This window comes from Tamandua tetradactyla, chromosome 8 (genome assembly GCF_023851605.1).
Source record: "Tamandua tetradactyla isolate mTamTet1 chromosome 8, mTamTet1.pri, whole genome shotgun sequence".
NCBI lineage: Eukaryota > Metazoa > Chordata > Mammalia > Pilosa > Myrmecophagidae > Tamandua > Tamandua tetradactyla.
The window spans coordinates 111,107,452-111,118,757 of record NC_135334.1 but is presented as its reverse complement, the minus strand read 5'-3'; positions in this window follow the sequence as shown (position 1 = coordinate 111,118,757).

The following is an 11,306-nucleotide window of genomic DNA, read 5'->3' as shown; positions in this document are numbered from 1 at the left end:
CAGGATTAAGCCACAGTAGCCCATTAGACTAGCTGACTTAATAGCATACCCTAGTGTTGAATACAATCCCTTTCTTTTGTCACCTCTCCACCTCTCTTCCTGTGTTCCCTACTGTTCTGGTTTGCTAATGCTGCAGAATGCAATATACCTGATATGGATTGGCTTTTATAAAGGGGATATGTTAAGTTACAAGTTTACAGTTCTAAGGCCTTAAAAATGTCCAAACTAAGGCATCCAGAGAAAGATACCTTGACTCCAAAGAAAGGCTGATGCCTGTCATGCGGGAAGACATGTGGCTGGTGTCTGCTCATCCTTGTTCCTGGTTCCATTGTTTCCAGTTTCTGATGCCAACGGCTTTCTCTCCAAGCGTCTGAGGACCCTAACTTAGCTTCTTTGGGGCAAAATTCTGAATTTCATCTCTTATCTGATCATCTCCCAGGGCCAGAGATTTCTTCTCTTAAAGTGTTTGTGTCCTGGATTCATTCGGCTTCTCTAAGCATCTCTGCTGGCACCGAGCTTCTCCAAATGTCTGCGTCTGAGCTTTCTCCAAAAAGTTTCCCCTTTTAAAGGACCCTAGTAGACTAATCAAGACCACCATGAATGGGCAGAGTCACATCTCCAACTAATGAAAAGATCACACCCACAGTTGGGCATGTCACATCTCCATGGAAACAACCTAATCAAGAGGTCCCACCCTACAGAATTGGATCAGGATTTAAAGAACATGGCTGCTGGCAATGTGGGACAGGACTCCCAGGATGAGCTGGGACCCAGCATCATAGGACTGAGAGAGCCTTCTTGATAAAAGGGGGAAGAGGGAAATGAGACAAAATAAAGTTTCAGTGGCTGAGAGATTTCAAACAGAGTTGAGATCTTATCCTGGAGGTTATTCTTATGCATTATATATATATCCCCTTTTTAGTTTATCGTGTATTGGGGTGGCTGGAGGGAAGTACCTGAAACTGTTGAACTGTGTTCCAGTAGCCTTGATTCTTGAAGACAATTGTATAGTGATACAGCTTTTACACTGTGACTGTGGGATTGTGAAAATCTTGTGTCTGATGCCCCTTTTATTCAGGGTATGGACAGATGAATAAAAAAAGTAAGGATAAAAAATAAAACAACAGGGGGAGATGAAGGGTAAAAATTAGGTAGATTGAAATACTGTGGGTCAATGAGAGGGAAGAGTAAGTAAAGGGCATGGGATATATGAGTTCTTTTTTTTCTTTTTCTGGAGTGATACAAATATTCTAAAAATGATCATGGTGAAGAGTACATAACTATGTGATGATATTGTGAGCCATTGATTATTTAATATGGTTGGGTTGTACATGTGTGGATATTTTTCAATAAAAATATTTTAAAAAGGTAAAAAAATTGGGTAGATTGAAATACTAGTGGTCAATGAGAGGGGTATGATAGGTATGAGTTTCTTCTCTGTATTTCTTTTTCTGGAGTGATGCAAATGTTCTAAAAATGATCATGGTGATGAATACACAACTATGTGATGATATGATGAGCCATTGATTGTACACTACGTAGGGACTGTATATGTGTGAAGATTTCTCAATTAAAAAAGAAAGAATAGTGCCACTATAAAAAAAAATAAACATAGCTGCACCACACGATTGGATTAGTATTGAAAGAACATGGCTTTTCTGGGGATATATAACAGTTTCAAACCAGCACACCTACATTTCCCAAATAAACTACTTACATTCTCCTGGTCTGCTTCTGGCTTCAGGGAGAACCCAAACTATGACACCTAGTAAGTGATAGGGCTGGCTCTGAACCTCATGAGTCAAACCCCTTTCCTTTACTTACCAGCTGTGCGACCTTGGGCAAACCACTTAACCTCTCTGGGCCTCAATTTCTTCTTCTATAAAATAGGGATACTAATAGTAACTGCCACATAGGGTTGTTGTGAATATTGAATGAGAAAATACGTGTAGCACACTGCCCACCTGTCATGTGTTAACCGTATTATTATTATTGTTATCAATATTTTCTCTACTGTGAATGAATGACAATACACGGTTATCTGGGAAAAGGTTGTGGGTTCTAAGTTGTATGTGACCACCTTCTGCTCAATGTATCTTTACTAAGATAAAAGCAAAATCTTCGGGTCCAAGGCTTCTTGCCTTGTTTATTTGAAAAAAATGTAGGTGTGTGTGTGTGGTATTGGTGGGTTGGTAACTATTTTTCTTTTTTTAAAAGCAGTTTTATTCGCACACCATAAAATCCATCCAAGCAGTACAATCAGTGGTTCTTATTTAAATCAGAGTTGTGCTTTTATCACCAATTTGAAAACATTCTCATCGCTCCAAATAGGAAAACCACACACCCCATAAATTCCCCTATTACTGACACTTAGCACTGGTATGGTAACTTTGTTGCAACTGATGAAAGAATATGACAGTATCACTGTTAACTATAGTCCATAGTTTGCACTAGTTGTATTTTTCTCACATTTCGCATTATTATTAATAATAATTTATTAATATCTATTATTAATAGATATTATTATTATTAACATCTTATAATATTGATGTATATTTACTGACATTTCTTTTAATAGAGGAAATCATTGTCCAAAATCCTTCAGAGGAAAGAAGTCTAAAGGAATATTTTAGTCATTATCCGGGTTTTAGTGAGGTTATCACAGCAGCTACCGTGAGATTCAGCAGGAGTGGATCCTTCCCCTCCCATTTAGACAAAAGCCAACAGAGCCCCAGAGGCTGAATAAGAGGAAAGAAAGTCTTCTTTTCTCATTCCATTGGCGCACACTCTTCTAGGTACTGGTAAACCATGCCATCGATCCTAGTGCTAAAGGCAGTGTACTTCTGAGGAGCCTTCCATCCCTGGGCTTGACCTGGGCTTACCAGGACAGTCCTTGAGGCTGCCAGCCCTGGATCTGCACAATCAAACTCTCCATTTGTTCTACTGGACTCTACCAGGTTCACCAAGCCATGTGGGGCTCCAAGCCTCCAGATCCCCTATACAGCTAGTCATCTGGCAAATACTTGAGCAGGGTATGGTATGGATTGGAGGAGGCACCTTGGAGGGGCACAGTGCATCTCGGTGGCAGAGATTCTCTGTGGGGAGTGTTGCTCTCATCTTCACATGCGATCTCCCTGAATGGTGCATACACACCTTCCTGCTTCATACTGTCCCCCTCCCTTTCCACCTCCAGCCATGTGTCCCTGAAGACTGCAATCTGGAACAGAATGGGGGGGGTCTCCTCTCTCTTATTGGGTGCAATAAGATGTATGACATTGATTATATTTTAATATAATCAAAGATTTTTGTCTCCTTGGTTATTTGTGCTAAATATATGTGGTTGAACTGTTACTCACGCTTTAGAGACTCAAAAGTTATGAATGTACTTACACATTCATTTATGCACTGTTGAGTGGAGGCCATCTATGAGCGTGGCTTGACTCTCTGGGGCCCATGGAGGGGGTTACTCAAGTAGAGGCTGAGCAGGCACCCATCCTCCTGCTCCCACTACCTACCTACCCTTCAAGACCATTCTGGTCCCCTCTTAGGGCAGTGTGATGGTTTAGAATCCCAGAAAATCATGTTGTTAAAGCTAATCCATTCCTGTGGGTGGGAGTTTTTGATCAGGTTATTTCAGTTGAAGCATGCCCCAGGTGGCTCTTAATCCTCTTTCTGAGTCTTTTATAAGAGGATGAAAGACAGAGAGAAACACACACAGAAGCTGAGAGAGAAAGCCAGAGAAGCAGACAGGAAGCCACTGAAGCCAGAATCGGGAAGCAAGGAAACAAGGAAGAGAAGGGAGAGACGAGCAGACACCACATGTGCCTTGCCATGGGGCAGAGGAGCTCAGGATCACCAACAGCCTGTCTTTATGAAGAAAGTATTGACTTGCTGATGCCTTGATTTGGACATTTTCACAACTTCAGAACTGTAAGCTTGTAAGTTAATAAATCCCCACTGTGAAAACCAAGTCATTTTATGGTACCTGCATTGCATCAGCTTTGCAAACTAAAATAGGCCGGATAATCTAACTGTTCTAGCCTCTTTTTTTTTTATCTATTTCTAAAGATAAAGTGAGAAGCTGCTCTTCTAGGATTCTGCTTTGAACTATTTTTTCCTCTCAAAAAGCCTGATCTTTATATAAGATGAAATGGTTTGCAAGAGTCCAACTCTTCCACTTAGAACAATTAAAAGAGCTGGATAAAATCTAAAGCCATATTTGTTTAAATTCCATTAGAGAGCTGCTGAGGCAAAGATTCAAAGGCTAAGATTAAAAAAAAAAAAGAGAGAGAGGAGGGAGAAAAGTGGAGAGGGCGCCAACCATCTGCAATTGACTTTTCCCTGGGGGCATTTGCTTATTCTAGGCAGAGGCAAGAAGCTGAAAATTCAGGTTATGCCCAGACAGAGATTTTATACAGGAGAACAGAGAAGCCAGAAGACTTTTTGGCATCAGTACTTTAAAGGGTTGGGGTGAAGAATTTAGAGACTTCAGGAGCCCAAAATACACACTCAATTTTGTTGAATTCTTGAGCTGTGTTGGGTAGGAAGGTATAAAACAAAAGCAAAAATTCTGAAAAGCAGGAGAAAGTTTTCTGTACTATGTCAGTGCTTAGTCCACAAAGATCAGTATCTAAAACCATTCAAAAGGAGGGGCACAATTAACAAAATTGTTTGTTAGTTGAAACTCCTTGAGGGCTATTCCTTAAGAAAAGAAATGAACCAGAGATAGACCAAAACTCAGGAAAGCAACAATTCAGGTTTGATTCATTTCAGACCCTGGTTGAATTCAGGTGAATAGTTCATGCTACCTGCTTAGAGAAGAGAGGAAAATGCCTTTCTGGAACCCCTACTATATTGTATATACTGTTATCATGTCAAAAGAAAAAGACCGTAAGACCTAAACTCAAACCACAGTAACAAACAACATGGACAATGCAATAGAAACAAAACTGCGTGGGCTGGTTGGTGTTCTAGATATTGAAGTTAGCATATAAGGATGTTAACTTTGAATAATATATTCAAGAAATGGAAGAAAATGTAGAGAAAACAGCCAAGAAGATGGTAAATTTCAGTAGAGATTTGAAAGCTCTAAAAACAGAAATGGGAATTCTAGAAGTAAAAAAAAAAAATAGATCTAAAATAAATATGCAGTAGAAGGGTTAATAATTTGGGCCCAGCATAAGACAGAATTAGAGAACTGAAAAACAGTTCAATAAGAAATAGCTACAGAGTAAAGCACAGATATAAAGACAGAAAATACATAATGGTGCATAACATACATGTGGAATGCAGTGAAACAGTCTAGGCATGTTTAATTGGAGTCCCAGAGGGAAAGAAGAGTAAGAATTTGACAAAAACATTATTTGAAAATATGGGAGCTGAGAATTTTCCAAAATTGATGAAAGGCATCAACTGGTAGAGGTGAGGAACTTTATGGATACTAGACAGGATAAATCAAAATGGAATGACATCCAGGCACATCAAAGTTAAACCAAAGACAAAGAGAAAATCTTTAAAGTATCAGGAGGAAGAAGACATTATCTTCAAAGAACAATAAGACTGACAGTTAACCACTCAATAGAAATGAAGAGAACCAAAAAGCAATGAGATGGCTTTTTTAAAGTACTGACAGAAAATAATTGCCAACCAACCTAGAATGCCAATAAATACGAGCCTAGAACCACCGATAAAAATGTCTCTCAAAAATGAAAGATAAAAAGAGACATTTTATGTAAGCAAAGTTGGAGAAAAACTTTGGTCATCAGACCTGAACTAAAAAGAAATACGGAAGGGAGGTTTTAGGGATCAGAAAAATAATCCTAGATTTATCAATAATTGGTTTAAATATAAATGACTTATAGGCTCAAATTAAAATGTTAAGATTGTCAGACTGTACTAAAAAACAACACCCAGTTGTATGATATCTTAAATTTAAATCATGAAGACAAAATGACAAGGAAGGAAAACACCACGTGAATACCATGAAAAAAAGTTAGGGTAGCTCTACTACTATCAAACAGAGCAGACATTAAGGCATTAACAATGATTAGAGATAAAGAGGGACATTTCATAGTGATAGAGGGGTCAATTTATACCAAAGAAATTGCAATTCTAAATCTGGATGCACCCAATAACCTTGCTTCAAAACATATAAATAGCAACAACAACAAAAACTGACTGAAGCAAGAGAAAGAAATAAAAAATCCTAAATCATAGTGGACAACTGTAATGCACCAATCTTAATAACTAATAGAAAAGGCTGATAAAGATTGGTATGAATATAGAAGGTTTAAATATCATAATGAATACATTTGACCTAATTGATGTATATAGAATCTACAACCAACAACTAAAGAATATACACTCTTTCAATGTGCATACGGAACATCTACCAAAATTGACTATATGTTAGGTCATAAAGCAAGCTTCAAGAAATTTCAAATGATTGAACTGATTCTAGTATGTTCTCTGACCAAAGTAGGCGTAAACTTGAAAAAAAAAAAGAAGAGAAAAAACTGTAAAATCCCCAACTGCTTGGATATTGAGCAATACTCTTCCAAATACCTCACAGAAAAAAAACCCTATCATAATGGAAATTATGAAATGGTTTTAATTAAAGGACGATGAGAATAATGTGCATTCAAACTGGTGGGATATAGCTTAAACGTGCATAGGGAAATGCATGGCCTTAATTAGTGTATTAGAAAATAAGAATGACTAAAAAGCACAGCTCAAGAAGCTGCAAAAAGAAAATAAATTAAATCCAAAGAAAATAAACGGAAGGAAATGAAAAAGCAGAAATGAAAGAAGCAGGAAGCAAATGTACAATACAGAAAATTAACATAGCCTTAATTTTGTTCTTGGAGAAATTCAATAAATGAATACACCCCTAGCAACTAATCAGGAAAACAAGAGAAAAAAAAAAACACAAATTATCACCATCAGGACTAAAAAATAGGACATAACTATAAACATTAGAAAGACAGTAACAAGATTATGTGAACTAGTCTATGCAAATAAATTTGATAACTGAAATGAAATGGGCAAACACTGAAAAATGCTATTTACAAAAGCTAACATGAGAATAGTTTAAAAATCTAAATAATTGTATGTGTTATAAAGAAATTAAATCCATCATCGAAACCCTTCCCACAAAAAAAACCTTATAACCAAATCTCACCAGGACTTTATAAGAAAGTGTTACAGGTTGAACGGTGTACCCCTCCCTGAGAAAGTCACTTTCAAGTCCAAACCCTGGTCCTATAAAGGTGGCTTTATTTGGAAATAGGGTCTTGAAGATCTTAACTAGTTAACGTAAAGCCAAACTGGATCATAAGAAGGTGAGAAGAGACACAGATAAGAACACTGGGGAAAATGTATGTGATGAATGAGACAGAGATTGAAGCGCAACCACCAGGAAGCATTCTCCCTTAATCAGATTTCTAGCCTCCAGAACCGAGAGACCATAAATTTCTGTTGTTTTAAGTCACCCAGTGCGTGATGTTTTGTTATGGCAGTGCTAAGAAACTAAGACAGGAAGGAAAAATTACAGATCATTTTTTCTCCTGATCATGGCTGGAAAAATTCTGAACAAAAACTATGTATTAGAATTTATTACTATATAATAATCGCAATACATCTTGGTTTATTCCAAGAATGCCTGCATAGTTTAATACTGGAATATCAATGTATTTCACCACATTAATAGAAAAAGGAGGGGAAAAAAAATCACGATTGTCTTAAAGATACAGAAAAGGTGTTAATAAAATGTGGAACCAATTCATGACGAAAAATCCTCAGCAAATTAAGAATAGAAGGGAACTTTCTTAAATTTGCAAAGAACATCTAAAAATCCTATAGCAAACAATGCAATTAATGGCAAAACATTGCAAGCTTTTCCCATTAGATGAGTGAGATAAGGATGTCCACTAATAAAATTTCTATTCAATATAGTACAGGAGATGCTAGCCATTGCAGTTGAATTTCTATATGCCAGCAATAAATATATACAAAATGAAGTTTTAAAAAATGCTACTTGCAGTAACATTAAAAATATCAAATGCCCACAAATAATCTGATGAAAGATGTAAAAGACTTCCATGTTAAAACAATAAAACATTATTGAGAGAAATCCAATAAAACCTAAATAAATGGAGGAATGTAACTTATTCATGGATTGAAAGACTCATGATTGTAAAGATGTCAGTTCTCAGATTGACCTATAGATTGAATATGATTCCCATTAAAACACCAAATTGAGTCTAAAATTTATATGGAAATGCAGTAGACCAAGAGTAGCCAAGATAGAATTAAAGAAGAAAGCTGGAAGACTTACCCTATCAAATATCAAAACCTACTATTAAGGCACATTAATACTGGTGTGAGGATAGACTAAGGGACCAAGGGAAGACAATAGGGAATCCGGAAATAGACTCACATTTAATTATCAAAATACAACAAAAGTGATACTACAGTGCAGAGGGGGAAAAGAGAGTCTTTTTAAGAAATGGTTTATGGCTTCTTCTGCTATTTAAAAAAAGAGAGAGAGAGAGAGAAGAAAAGGAAGGAAGGAAGAGAGGGAGGAAAGAAGGAAAAAAAGCAAGAGAAGAAAAGAAAGAAAGTGGTGCTGGGTCATTTAGATAGCTAGATACATGGCTAAAAAATTCATCTTGACACCCACTTCTTGAAACCAGATGAAAAAATCCAGACAGATCTTGGCTCTAAATATGCAAGGTAAAATAATAAAGCATTTAGAATAAAGTGAAAGCGAATACCTTCATGATTCTGTGGTAGGAAAGATTTTCTCAGCAGGATACAAAAACCTCTCATCATAAAGAAAATAATTGATAAATTGAATTATTTAAAGTTAATAACTTTGTTTATTTTTAAAAGACACCACAACATATGGAATAAAAATAAATAATAGGGGGAACAAATGCTAAAATAAATTTAGTTTGAAATGCTGCTGATCAATGAAAGCGAGGGGTAAGGGGTATAGTAGATATAATCTTTTTTTTTTTCTTTCCTGTGTTTGTTTTATTTCTTTTTCTATTGTCTTTTTATTTCTTTTTCTGAATTAATGCAAATGTTCTAAGAAATGATGAATAAGTGATCATTATCACTAAGCAACTAGTGATAGTTGCTTGGTGATAAGCAACTATCACTAAGCAACTAAGTGATGATATTGTGAATTACTGATTATATATGTTGATGTTTTATTTGGTTTATTAATTTAATTAATAAATAATTTTTTTTAAAAAGACACCACAAAAACAGTAAAAAGGAATGCCATGAAGTAGAGAGGAGAGGAGAGGAGACTTGGTAGATACACAGGTACATATACATATGTTTATATATCAAAAGAAGGATTCATATCCAGAAAATATCAGAGACTTTAAAAGTTAATTTTAAAAGGACAAGAACCTAATAGAAGGAAGGCAAATTATTTGAATAACACTAAAAGAGGAAATTAAACTGGCTTATAAACATGGGAAAATGCATTCAATTTCATTAGACATCAAGGAAATTAAAATAGAACAATGTGCTACCAGTACCCATCATCACAGAGGCTTCAAGAACACGAGCCCTGTGTAGTCATATGGGACCCACCTTTAAAAGGGACCCATTGTTGGTTTAATGCTGTTGTCATAAGCTTGTGATTCTAAATTTTTTGAGCAAGAAGCTCCATGTTTTCAGTTTGCACTTGTACCCACAATTAGCACTGGTTCCCACAGGTTATACAGCTGACCACGGCCACACTAGCCAGAATGAAAAAGACAATAACAAATGTGGATAAGACTGTGGAGCAACTGCAATATTTGCACCGCCAGTGGGTGTGGAAAGTGGTCCAACCACTTGGGGAAAATTACTGAGCAATGTCTACAATAGTGAATATAGGTATAACCTGTGACCCAGCACTTCCATTCTTATGTGTGTACCCAAAACGAAACCTCACCAAACATGCGTACAAGAGTATTTGTAGTAGCACTATTTGTTTTAGCCCCACACTGGAAATAACCCAAATATCAACTGGTAGTAGAATGGATAAACACATTTTGGTACATGCATATGGGGTGAAAGACAATAATGAATGGATCTCACAACAAAATTGGAGTGAAAGAAATCAGACACAAAGTACATAGCATATGAGTTATAAGAAGTTCAGAAACAAGTAAAAGTATAACCTATTGTTTTAGAAATTGGGATCCTCTTGGGGTGGAGGTAGGAAGGAGATCAAAAGGAAATCTAAGGAGGATTTCTGGGGGTGCTGGCAATGTTTCTGGATCTGGTTACATGAAACTGTTGACTTTGTGAAACTGCACTGATGTGTAGAGTTTAGATCTGTGCACTTTTTGGCGTGTATGAATGCCGTAATTCCATCAACAGCTTTTTTTTTTTTTTTTTGCCAGCCTCTTGTAAACCAAAAGCTTTTGCTTTCATAACCATTTTCTCTGGGGTGAGCTTCGTTTGGAAGGTAAACGCTGAGCACGGAATCTCAGGGCTTCACATTTCTTCACTCTTTGGTCTTGCTAGAGTTACTGAAACTTTCCACACCTCAGTTTCCTCATGGGCAAAAATGGAGATAATCATGCTCATCTCATAAAGTTGCTGCAAATATGGAGGTAATAAAGTGGTCAGAACTATGCAAGCACTTAGGAAAAACTTCATAAATATAAGTTGTTGCTGTAGCTATTATTTTGGCCCAGTCGGGTTCAGGCAACAGATGACTCTTGCTTGAGGAAGTAGAAATAAGAAAGTGCAATATATTTCAAACCTCATCTTGCTGTATTCTTATGATCTGATACTTGGCTTTTACAATGTCTGCTTACCCCGTGTACCTTGGACATACCAATACACAAATGGAGAAGAAAATAGGAGACAGAAAGATTGTGCCTGGAGGGAAGCTTCTCCAATCAATAAGGACCTACCCAATCACCACCCACATTAGAATTAAGTGCCCTTTCTAATAGTTTCTTCTTCAGAAAGTGGCATTACATTGGTGAATCAGAGAGAAGAAACTCTTTTTGCCCTTTGTGTAAATGCTGTAGTGATGCAGTATTTTTGTTGGAGTATTTCAACCCCCTGGGATCCAACACTTTTTCTGCTCTACATTTTGGGAATTCTAATACCTTAAAAGCTAACTCTGTTCCTCTGTTTTCTTGGACATTTGCCCAGCTAATCTCACGACATTGAAGAGTATTATGAAAGTTAAGCTGCATGAAAAGGAATAATAATTTTGTTCTACCTATAAGGCTTAGGGTCAGTACTGCCTTTATAAATTTGTGTATTTTTCTTGGCAGCTGCCA